Genomic DNA, 12914 nt, shown 5'->3' on the forward strand with positions numbered 1-12914 from the left:
GCCTACATACAGACTTGAAATGATTGGCCACTTTAATAAATGGATCACTAGTCACTTTAATAATGTTTACATATCTTGCATTACTCATCTCATATGGATATACTGTGTTTTATACCATCTATTGCAGCTTGCCTTTGCCCGCTCGCTCATCTATATATTCTTATTCCATTGCCTTACTTAGATTTGTGTCTATTAGGTAGTTGTTGTGGAATTGGTAGATTACTTGTTAGATATTACTGCACTGTGGGAACTAGAAGCACAAGCATTTCGCTACACTCGCAATAACATCTGCTAACCATGTGCATGTGACCAATAAAAATTGATTTGATTGTGTAGATTTCCACATGACCACCCCTCCCGAGAGGATGCTTTTGTTGTTTTGATGGGTGGGTGTCAGCGTGAAGGGTAAGAAGCAGGTTGAACAGGGGTGGGGGGGTTATTCGAAGGCGGACTTTTTTTTCTCCAATCCCAGCATTGCCCCTGTGTCAACAGGCCTGACATTGTGAGAGTGAAACCCCATCATCTGATCATCATCCAACCTCTTCGTTGATAGTTGACACTTCATCCTCCCTTGTGTCTACTTCATTTACTATTTCTCTCTCCTCGCTGACCTGCCCGAATCATTTCCCCTCATCTACCACGACCCTGGGTTGAGGCCACGCATCCAGGCAGTTGCCTTGATAATAAAATGAGAGCAAGATTGATTTCCATTAAAAATCCATCTTAATCCAGCAAAACAAGCACGGGGAGAAAAGGATTCTCATAAATGTTTGTTCCTCCCAGTGTGTCTGTCGGAGTTTTTATGTTTTATTTCATTTATCCTGTCCACATCGTCTTTCGTCTCCTCTGTCTGTCAAAGATTACTCACTACTCATCTACTCTAATTGTATATATTTCACAGTGTGACTCCATCTTGGAGAACAGTAACTGAATTTACCCCAAGAAAAAACAGGACATAAAACAGTGGAATGGATATATATAGTGCCTTGAGAAAGTAGTCACATTATCCCTTACTTTTTCCACATTTTGTTGTGTTACAGCCAGTGGTGTTTATTCATGGGTGCCAAAGGAAGCCAGGCTTCCCCAAGCATGTGACCAATAAACAAATAACAATTATAAAATAATTTCTCTTTAGTTTCTGTTTTCATGAATCTGACCGACCACCTCTATTCAGTCGTATGTAGCAAAATTTGAAAGTGTGTTTTATACATTGGATAAAAGTAGAGACTCAAAGCAAAAAAATKGTATATCATACACTGCAGTTGAGGAACATGGGAAAGTAATTCTGCTTTGAAAGTTGATAAACTTGTAATCCAACGTTTGAGTAAATGGCCATTGAATGTTTTGGTACACCTGCTGGAGAGCTCTTCTTTGTCTATACCTATTCAGCATCGTTCACAGCTTCTTAAGCCTTAGCTCAACCCATCTCTTTAAGGATTCACATGTGAGGCCATGTGCTAAACAGAGTGAGTAAGGTAATGTAGTAAACAACCCAGGGTTCATACAGACAGTGGCAAGTCAAATTCAAGGACTATCAATTTGTAATAGTTCATATTATGCAATTGTGTCTAGTCACCACCAGATGACAGTATATCACCACTTCATCATGAAGAAAAAAAATGACTTACTATATTCATCACTACCTTACACGTTCTACTCAATAATACGCTGTTTCACTACTTATTTACTACATACATGAGTAGCAAGTCAGTACTGATGATTTTGTGATGAGCATTTTTGGGACATGCCTGCTGGTGGACACACATTTCCTATTCACATTACTACACAATTTCAACTTAATGTCTGTTTTTATTGGCCCTTTGGTAATCTAGTACTTAATAGCAATGAAAAAGCATCTTGCTTCTGACTGGCAGCATTAGTGTCACCAATTGGGAGAATGGTGGGTGAGCTGTGCAAGGAAAACAGCACGAGAATGGCCACCAGAAAGGCAGGAGTACTGCCGCTTGCTAAAGCGGAATATTGCGGGCGCCCTGTGAATCAGGCAATTTACAAAAAAGCTCTGGAGGATGTTGCAGAGAAAAAGTCACAATGTAGAACTGGCACCAGCGTAGGATGCAGCGTTGTCTTTCCCCCTTCATGTGGCTCTTCAGGGCTGATTCACCCATGATCACAATGTCAACGTTTGATGCATTTTTTGCACCTTACACGTGTGGGTTAGTAGGGTCCAGTGATGTAGTGGTAAAAATGGGTGTGTAAACTATGCTGAAAAAAAGACAAAACTCAATATATAATGTGTTGGTCCCATGTTTCATGAGTTGAAATACAATATACCAGAAATGTTCCATAGGCACAAAAGGCAGGATTAAAGATSTATTTTTTTTTAGACATGCTAGCTAAACAATGAACCATAATCCCAACTCATACCACTAGCAATACTAACTGATTATCATAGCGAGCCACCATGGATTAAATGCTATAATATGAATCGGCAGGTAGCTAAAGCTAGCAAATTATGTTCAATTAGGCTATAACTAGCAAAGCAAATTGATTTCTTAGATACATATAATATTTCTAAACAGATAATATCTGAAAACGTAGCTTGACTCTTACATGTATACTGTACATGGATGAACGCTTCACAGTAGACTGGAACCCACTTTGACTTTGTACAGCTTGTTTGACTCGTGTTGCATCAAGTCACTCCGGGTCACACTGATGGTGTGCAGTAAGTAGTCCATCACAACTTTTTCCCACTGATCTTTGTCGATAGCGCCTGCTAAACTCATGGCAGCAATGTTGTTGAGAGCAGTAGCAACACGTTTGCAGTTCTCCATGGCTAACGTTAAAAACAGCGCCCCTCTGTCTCAGTATGTGTAGCCCATGTGTCTGATGCTGTCTGCACCAAAAGAGTATGACATGTTGCCGCCGTAGCATTTGATTGATTGATGCCAGCAAGCATTTGGCTTCCCTTGATAAAACAATTATCAATCATCATTGAGTTTAGCAGGCGCAGGACCACCCCCCCCCCATTAACTTGCTTGACCGTGCTGTAGATCATGTAACTGTTTGCTACATGCAATATTTGCTTTGTGGACTTCACCGGACAAATGTTGCTCTCTGGTTTAGTGATTTAAAAAAAATTGAAGTTGAATTTATTCTGCCACAGTGTGACTGTTGTCTTTTTGTTTTCTCAGTATTTTTGTAAGCCTTTATGATTCATCTTGTCAATTTCAAATWATTTTCTAACATCAAATTAAATAAAATAGAAGTAGTGTTGCTAACAATTTATGTTTGAAGCTTTAAAGAGCATGAAACACTTCCCCAGTGTTTCCGCAGATGAAGTATGCAGACATTTGCGAAAGTCTGGTACGAACTGGCACATTTTCTGGCTGGCGCTCGCATTGCCTTTGTTGTTGTTTTCTTTGGACATGCATGCGTTCCTATCAAAGTAAGTGCCTTATTCTCTGTATATCGTGTTGTCATTTCTACTGTAGCATAATGTATTTACAATTTTATGCACATGTTTTCAAGTACTGGTAACAAATAATGCATTCCTATTATTGCATAGATTGTAATGGACACATATGATGGGTGTACATTTTTTTGGAAGGTTTTACTGATTTAAAATGAGCTAATGGTAAGCTACAGTGCCTTGCAAAAGTATTCATCCCCCTTGACGTTTTTCCTATTTTGCACCCTATAATTTAAATGGATTTTTATTTGGATGTAAACAAATAGTCAAAATTCGTGAAGTGAAATGAAAAAAAATTACTTGTTTCAAAAATATATATCATTAAAAATGAAAAGTGGTGCGTGCATATATATTTACTCCCTTTGCTATGAAGTCCCTAAATAAGATCTGGTGCAACCAATTACCTTCAGAAGTCAWATAATTAGTTTAAAAAGTCCACCTGTGTGCAATCTAAGTGTCACATGATCTCAGTATATATACTTGTTCTGAACGGCCCCAGAGTCCGCAACACCACCAAGGAGCTCTCCAAACAGGTCAGGGACAAAGTTGTGGAGAAGTACAGATCAGGGTTGGGTTATAAAAAAATATAACAAACTTTGAACATCCCACGGAGCACCATTAAATCCATTATAAAAAAATGGAAAGAATATGGCACCACAACAAACTTGCCAATAGAGGGCCGCCCACAAAAATTCACAGACCAGGCATTGAGGGCATCAATCAGAGAGCCAACAAATTGACCAAAGATAACCCTGAAGGAGCTGCAAAGCTCAACAGTGGAGATTGGAGATCTGTCCATAGGACCACTTTAAGCCATACACTCCACAGAGATGGGCTTTACGGAAGAGGAACCAGAAAAAAGCCATTGCTTAAAGAAAAAAATAAGCAAACACATTTGGTGTTCGCCAAAAGGCATGTGGGAGACTCCCCAAACATATGGAAGAAGGTACTCTGGTCAGATGAGACTAAAATTGAGCTTTTTGGCACTCAAGGAAAACGCTATGTCTGGCGCAAACCTAATACCTCTCATCACCCCGAGAACCCCATCCATGTTTTCATGGGCAAGGAATGGGAAACTGGTCAGAATTGAAGGAATGATAGATGGCGCTAAATACAGGGGAATTCTTAAGGGAAACCTGTTTCAGTCTTCCAGAGATTTGAGACTGGGACGGAGGTTCACCTTCCAGCAGTACAATGACCCTAAGCATACTGCTAAAGCAACATTTGAGTGGTTTAAGGGGAAACATTTAAATGTCTTGGAATGGCCTAGTCAAAGCCCAGACCTCAGTCCAATTTAGAATCTGTGGTATGACTTAAAGATTGCTGTACACCAGTGGAACCCATCCAACTTGAAGGAGCTGGAGCAGTTTGCCTTGAAGAATGGGCAAAAGTCCCAGTGACTAGATGTGCCAAGCTTATAGAGACATACCCCATTTACATTACATTTAAGTCATTTAGCAGACGCTCTTATCCAGAGCGACTTACAAATTGGTGCATTCACCTTATGATATCCAGTGGAACAACCACTTTACAATAGTGCATCTAACTCATTTAAGGGGGAGGGTTAGGAGGATTACTTTATCCTATCCTAGGTATTCCTTAGAGGTGGGGTTTCAGGTGTCTCCGGAAGGTGGTGATTGACGGATTAGCAGAACGTGCAGTTTAGACCTTGAAGGAGGGGATGAGGAAGATTCAAGGGCCCAGCATTGAAACAAAGGTGTCAAGATTCTTGTTTAGCTACAGGATTACTCCTCAAGCTACAACGGGGTTGTTACCTGCAGAAATGTTGATGTCAAGGAGGTTAAGGTAAACCTTGGATCTCATCAGACCAGACCTGAAAATGAAAATATAACAAAATCAATGGAATCAAAAATGTAATCATGACACCCGAGCCAAACTCAGAAGTTTCTCACCTGGAGATGATGTCTATACAATAAACTATGAGTTTGGTCCTAAATGGATTCCAGCTACCATTGAGGATTGCTCAGGACCAGTATATTATACTGTGATCATCGGAAGTGGACAAAGACTAAGGAGACACGTGGATCAGATCCGAGCTCGAATTCCAGTTACATCCGGAGATCTGGATCAATTCTTAAACGAGCAGGACAGGACATTGGAACGTTCCCCAGAGTTGCAGTTGGACAAACAACCTGAGACCAACAATGCTCAACTTCCTGAGACCACCAGTCCGGGACGACCTCCTCCTGTGAAGTCTCCACAAAGGGACTTTGTTTCACCATCAAGGGGTGAAGATCTGGTGGCACCAGCTACACCACCTCTTCAACGCTCTATTAGAGAGAGACAGACTTTTTCAGATCCTAAAGGAGATAATAAAAAAATAAAGAAAATAACATAGCTCAGAAAGGAATTAAGTTGGGTTATTAGCTTTAAAGGGGTGAATGTAGTAACCTGGTATATTTATGTTTACCAATAGATGGCAGTATTGACTCAAGACGGGGGTTTGCTTCCTGCTATCCGTAGCTATTTCCTATGTCTGCCTTTATAACTATGATTAAGAAAGCTTCAGGTAGTTTAAGCCAGGTGCATTAGAGAATGTAATTCTAAGTTACAATTAAATACTAAACTGTACTTAAGTCTCATGATTCGTAACTCTAAGAAGCCTTTAAGGATACTACAAGGTGGATCAGAGAATCACCAGCAGCAAGAGCGACATCATTGATGTATACAGAGAAAGAGTCAGCCCAAGAATTAAACACTGTGGCTCCACCATAGAGACGGCCAGATGTCCGGCCAGATGTCTCCAATTTGACACAATGAACTCTATCTGAGAAGTAGTTGGTGAACCAGGCGAGGGAGTCATTTGAGAAACCAAGGCTGTTGAGTCTGCCGATAAGAATGTGGTTGTTGACAGAGTTGAAAGCCTTGGCCAGGTCAATGAAGACAGCTGCACAGTATTGTCTTTTATCGATGACGGTTATGATATCGTTTAGAGTGTGGCTGAGGTGCACCCATGACCAGCTCGGAAACCAGATTGCMWAGCGGAGAAGGTACGGTGAGATTYGAAATGGTCGGTGATCTGTTTGTTAACTTGGCTTTCGAAGACTTTAGAAAGGCAGGGTAGGATAGATATAGGTCTGTAACAGTTTGGGTCTAGAGTGTGTACCCCTTTGAAGAGGGGGATGACCGCGGCCGCTTTCCAATCTTTAGCAATCTCAGACGATACGGAAGAGAGGTTGAACAGGCTAGTAGGGGTTGCAACAATTGCGGTGGATCATTTTAGAAAGAGAGGGTCCAGATTGTTTAGCCCAGTTGATTTGTCGTGGTCCAGATTTCGCAGCTCTTTCAGAATATCAGCTATCTGGATTTGGGTGAAGGAGAAATGGGGAAGGCTTGGGCAAGTTGCTGTGGGGTGTGCAGAGCTGTTGGGTAGGGGTAACCAGGTGGAAAGCATGGCCAGCCGTAGAAAAATGCTTATTGAAATTCTCGATTATCGTAGTGTTTCCTAGCCTCAGTGCAGTGGGCAGCTGGGAGGAGGTGCTCTAATTCTCCATGGACTTTACAGTGTCCCAGAACTTTTGGAGTGTGTGCTGTAGGACACAAATTTCTGTTTGAAAAAGCTAGCCTTTGCTTTCCTATCTGCCTGTGTATATTGGTTCCTAACTTCCATGAAAAGTTGCATATCGCTGGGGCTATTCGATGCTAATGCAGTACGCCACAGGATGTTTTTGTGCTGGTCAAGGGAAGTCAAGTCTGGAGTGAACCAAGGGCTATGTCTGTTCTTAGTTTAACATTTTTTGAATGTGGCATGCTTATTTAAGATGGTGAGGAAAGCACTTTTAAAGAATAACCAGGTATCCTCTACTGATGGGAGGAAGTCAATATCCTTCCAGGATACCCTATTGTCCCTCTGATCACTCTGACATCAATGCAAATGTAATTGAAAATATAATCAAACACTCCATGATCTCATGTTGCACAACATTCCTATATGCTATGCAATTGCGTGAGAAAACAGAGCGATGGCCACTATTAAAATGAGGAGGATCCCATCAGCTTTCTATAGGCTGGGTCTACTATATTTATTTCTCAACTTACCTAATATTAAGCACATTGCTTCTCTTTACAACAGAAGTATAGCCTACCTGGCTGGCATGAAAATGAACCATGGGAAAAGCGTTCTCCATTCGCTATTTAAGTGCATAGATGACATGTATTCCCCCCCCCCCTCTTTCGATACAGGTGCATGATCATGGTCCATTCTAAATGAATAAAAAATTCACATATATATTATTTAGTATATGTAAAGATAAGATTAAATAAAGAATAGTCTGATGGGTGACAATATTAACCTACCACTTGTCAATTATATATATTTCACTTGTGAATGATGCCTGGCTTTTGCAGTAAGGCAAGAAACAGCGCATTACGTTTTTTTGCAACTTTTTCAAATCATAGTCACACAACTCATGTAGCCTAGCCCATGGGCCTCTATGTTTTGACAAGGTTTGTATCACAACTAAAGTGGCCAAATGACTTCTTCAAATGAAGCAAATTAATCCGCTTTACAACCGTTGTAAAGCCTCACTGGCATTCATAGGTGGCGCTTAAGTTTCAAGTTTGGGGACGATMATTTTGCCCATAAAACGGCACCTTTCTAATGCATTACATGCATAATCATATTTGCGGTCACTTTTGACAATGGTGTTTTCACGCTAATCGTTTGCATTTTGGAACATCTGCCATTTATAGCCTACTGCCGTGTTCGCATTGCTGCACACACTGCATAATGTGCCAACTCTAGGCCCAAAAGGCTTCTTAACAGCTTCCACCCTCAAGCCATAAGTGTCACGTGTGCTCCCTCTCCGGCCTCTAGGTCACCAGCCTGCTCGTTAGGGTGCACACCTGTCACCAGCGGTACGCGTATAATGACACTCACCTGGACTCCATCACCTCCTTGATTACATGCCCTTTATATGTCACTCCCTTTGGTTTCTTCCCCAGTCGTCATTGTTCCTGTTTCATGTCGGTTCGCTGTTTGTTTTTCTTGTTTTGTTCATTTATTTAATACATGTATTTACTCCCTGAACTTGCTTCCTGACTCTCAGAGTACATCATTACAATAAGATTCCTGAACAGCTAACCAAATGGCTACCCAGACTATTTGCATTGCTCCGCCCCCCCATTTTTACGCTGCTGCTATTCTCTGTTTATTATCTATGCATAGTCACTTTACCTCTACCTACATGTACATATTTCCTCAATTACCTCGACTAACCTGTGCCCCCACACAGAGGTGGGACCAAGTCATTGTTTTACAAGTAACTTTCACGTCTTAGCACTCAAGTCCGGGTCAAGTCTCAAGTCAAGACCGACAAGTATCAAGTAAAGTCTCAAGTCCTAAACGAGCCTTAATGTGCTCTTCACCAAATGTAATACCATTTCATATTTGTAACAAGAGTAATAGTTAGTATATTACATTTACAAAAATCATGAATGCCTTAAAAAATATATGTATTACTGTCCAAAAGAACTTTAGATTTCCCTGAAAATACATGGGTAGCCATAAGAAAGATCCCCCCCCCAATAGCAATCAACTATCGAGGATCGCTATGGGGCGCAATCGGGCGATGTAGGCTTGTACACAATCGCCCAACCTTAACACACACACCCAGTGTGTGTGGTTACAGTGGACTAACATATGTCAATGGCTTTCGGAACAGCAGTAATATCAGGCAGGATTTAGGCTTCCAACTGCCTAGTCAGTTGTAGCTCAATCTTGGGTGTAATGATCACGTTTCCACACTGATTGATTTAACGTTACGTTAGCCAACATGCTACACTGGCAAAGTTATGAATGATATAGCTGTCGGCTATATTAGCCACGACTTATCGTTCTTTGTGCAGCTTCAAATGTCGAACAAAGTTGGAAGTTGTTGCGCTTCCGTCTGTCATTTTCGTCCCGCATGTTTTGCAAGTTGCAATCCATTTTTTGTTGATACAGCCTAGTCTTTGTATCCGAAAATAATAATTTTGGGTATCATCTTTCCAAGGGCTCCATCTGAATTCACTCGCCAACGTTCCACTGCACTGCCACGCGCAACTTTTTCTCAGCTGGCACAATTTGATTGGCTGCTGTTCGATTAAAACTGTAATCCGTTAAATTAAGAGTTGATGCGCTGCACACTTTTTTTAATAGCGTAATTTTTTATATTTGGGCTTGGGCAGGATATCAAGTCAGTTCGAGTCAAAAGGCTTAAGTCCAAGTTAAGTCACGAGTCATTGGTGTTAAAGTCAAGTTGCAAGTCATCATATTTGTGACTTGAGTCTGACTCGAGTCCAAGTCATGTGACTCGAGTCCACACCTCTGCCCCCGCACATTGACTACGTACTGGTACACGCTGCTAATAGCCCCGTTGCTGTTATTTTATTGTTGCTCTTTAATTAATTGTTATTTTTCTATTGTTATTTTTTTCATTTCGTTTATTTATTACTTTCTTAGCACTGCATTGTTGGTTAAGGGCTTGTAAGTAAGCTTACTGTAAGGGATTCGGTGCATGTGACAAATACATTTTGATTTGAAATAACCTTTTTGTATATAACAATTTTAAGGTAAACGTTCTTATCTGTTGCATCAGCCTCATTGCTTTTAAAGGTTGTTTTGATGCTAGTGGTTGTATACATTGTATACACAACTGTCCCAGATGATTTTGGGAATATTTATTAACGCACAGATGTACAAGTTGACCAATAGAATAGGTCAATTTTTGTCCTATCGGGGATAGTTGATGGATAATGACTATTGCTTTTGCTGTTCGTTACAGTGGCTTGCGAAATTATTCATAATTTAAATCCATTTAAATGTCAGGTTGTAATGCAACAAAATAGGAAAAACACCAAGGGGGATGAATACTTTTGCAAGGCACTGTAGGCCTACTCATCTCGTTGGCTGATTAAAAGTAAATGTAGACAGTTTTTCCAACTGCTTCAATATGCGCCTCGGAATTCTATAAGTTGCATCCCCGATGTGTCTGTCTTCACATGTAGCCTGTGAGAAGGACCAGAGATGACTGTGAGAAGGACCCGATCAAGTGATGGGCATTGGCTAATAAGAACTGAGATATCTGAGAGAGCCATGTGAGTGAGAGGTTCTTTGGAGCACATAGAAGGGAGACGGAAATTATAATTACTATATTCAGCCCAAGGGCACAATGACCACTGGCCGCAAAAGGCATAGATTTTTTKGGGGTGCATTATGACCACGAAGTGAAATTCGAGGCATTATCAAGTGCTTGTCAAATTGTGAATGAGAGACTAATGAAGTGTCTACAGCCTGAGCAAAAAATAATTCAGAGCTCATGCCTTTCAAACAACTTTTTTAAAATCATCATTAGAGTCGCATCATGCAGCCGTACAATGTATTAAAAATCTTAACATATAGCCCAACGTTTGTAGAAAAACTAAAGTTACGTTAATAACTCTAAATTAAGCATACAGAACACATGCACGTGCGCACTCCCTCAAATTATTGAGAAAATATTCATATTTTATTCAGCTTTGTTCAATTGTATTCTTCATACTGTAAAATAATGCCATGGAATTTTAAGCAAATCTTGTCTGCTAAATGAACTTGTGTATCCCACAGCCATTTGGCATAGCCACGTCAGGACCTAACATAAGGACAACTCAGAGTATGCTATTATTTCTGAAATAGACTACATTTTCTTCATATCATGCTTCTTTAGACCTGTCTAAAATAAATAATGGCTTCATTGTGAGCGTGTAGGTTTATCCCATGTGTAACTCTGTGTTGTTTGTGACGCACTGCTTTGCTCTATCTTGGCCAGGTCGCAGTTGTAAATGAGAACTTGTTCTCAACTGGCCTACCTGGTTACATAAAGGKGATTTTTTTTTTGTTGTTGAAATTAATACAAACATTACATGGATTTATTAGACTGTTTTAAATGTAGATGTTCCAAAGGTCTGCATCAGTGGCTTTAAGGTGTGGAAGCCACTAGATGCTAAATGTGTTTATGTTAATTAACAGTCGTTGATTAAGTAAATAAAAAATCTCTGGTTTAATTCAAGCTGCAACAAGGAGACAGCATCAGCATAGAAGTCTACCAGGCCCTCCTAGAGAAGGCCATATAATCACTAACAGGAAAACTCTTCTGTCAACACAAAATCTTGTGGGAAAGACCAAACAAGGCCAAGTGGCCCTGGCGAGGCGCGGTACACAAGTCCAAGTGAGTATCACATCAGCACCTTAAGCAGGTCGAAGGTCATACAGTTATAATTACAGAGGAGAAAAGTCTAACAAGCCTTCTCTGAGCAGGCCCTTATATCCTAAATCACATATGTTCTGTAAACACATAACAAAATGCATAACACTAGGCAGTGAATCACACAGAATGATTCACTGAATACAGAATACAATAACGTGTCCTTGTACCTCCAGTCTGTCGTCAATCACTATCAAAAGATATGAGAACAATCCATCCGTGTTGTTCAGAATGGGCTTCCGCGGCTGCAGCCCCAAATGTTTTCGGTCCAGCCCCGAAACTTTCCATTGTCGAAGAATTGTGAAATTGCAGTCTGTAAAAAAAAAAACCCAGCTCCGGTGCACTTTAGGACCATGCGGACACCTCGGAACAGGTGGGCTGGCCGTTGACTCTGCACCCAGTAACTTCTAAAGTCATTGTGGCATGTTCAATTTGTTTTGTTCCTATGAATTTGGCTCTAATTGTTGTCACTTTGTACGACGGGTCTCCATGTTAATTTAGAGGGAACTGGCCCGTTTGTCCCGACATAAGCACTGCCTGTGCTTGTGTTGCGTCTCGTTCAGTGACGCCCCCCCACTTGCCCCGCAAAAAGGGAGGAAAACAAAAATGACAAAGGAAAGTGCTTCTAATAAGCACAGTGCCTTAGAGAATTATAAAACAAGCTAGTTAGCTGGGAATGAGAAGGACATATATTTTGAACATAAAATGTGCAGATGACCACAACAGCTCAGAACGAGAATGCATCCTCAAATAAGGCCCTTGTGAAGGTAAATCAAATTTAGTGGTGACAAACACGTATTAGTTGACTCACACTGGCATTTTATGTTTGATGGCAATGTGTACGGTTTGGCAAATGTTCAGTTGCCAAAAACACGAGGAGATTGTGGAATTCATCACCCTTAAAATACAAAAAGCATCTCAGAGTGTAAGTGCTACTATCAGGTCAAATCAAATCAAATCAAGTTTATTTTATATAGCCCTTCGTACATCAGCTAATATCTCGAAGTGCTGTACAGTCACCCAGCCTAAAACCCCAAACAGCAAGCAATGCAGGTGTAGAAGCACGGTGGCTAGGAAAAACTCCCTAGAAAGGCCAAAACCTAGGAAGAAACCTAGAGAGGAACCAGGCTATGAGGGGTGGCCAGTCCTCTTCTGGCTGTGCTGGGTGGAGATTATAACAGAACTATGCCAAGATGTTCAAAATGTTCATAAGTGACAAGCATGGTCAAATAATAATC

The sequence above is a fragment of the Salvelinus sp. IW2-2015 genome, linkage group LG10, assembly GCF_002910315.2.
Source record: "Salvelinus sp. IW2-2015 linkage group LG10, ASM291031v2, whole genome shotgun sequence".
In the NCBI taxonomy this organism is placed as follows: Eukaryota; Metazoa; Chordata; class Actinopteri; order Salmoniformes; family Salmonidae; genus Salvelinus; species Salvelinus sp. IW2-2015.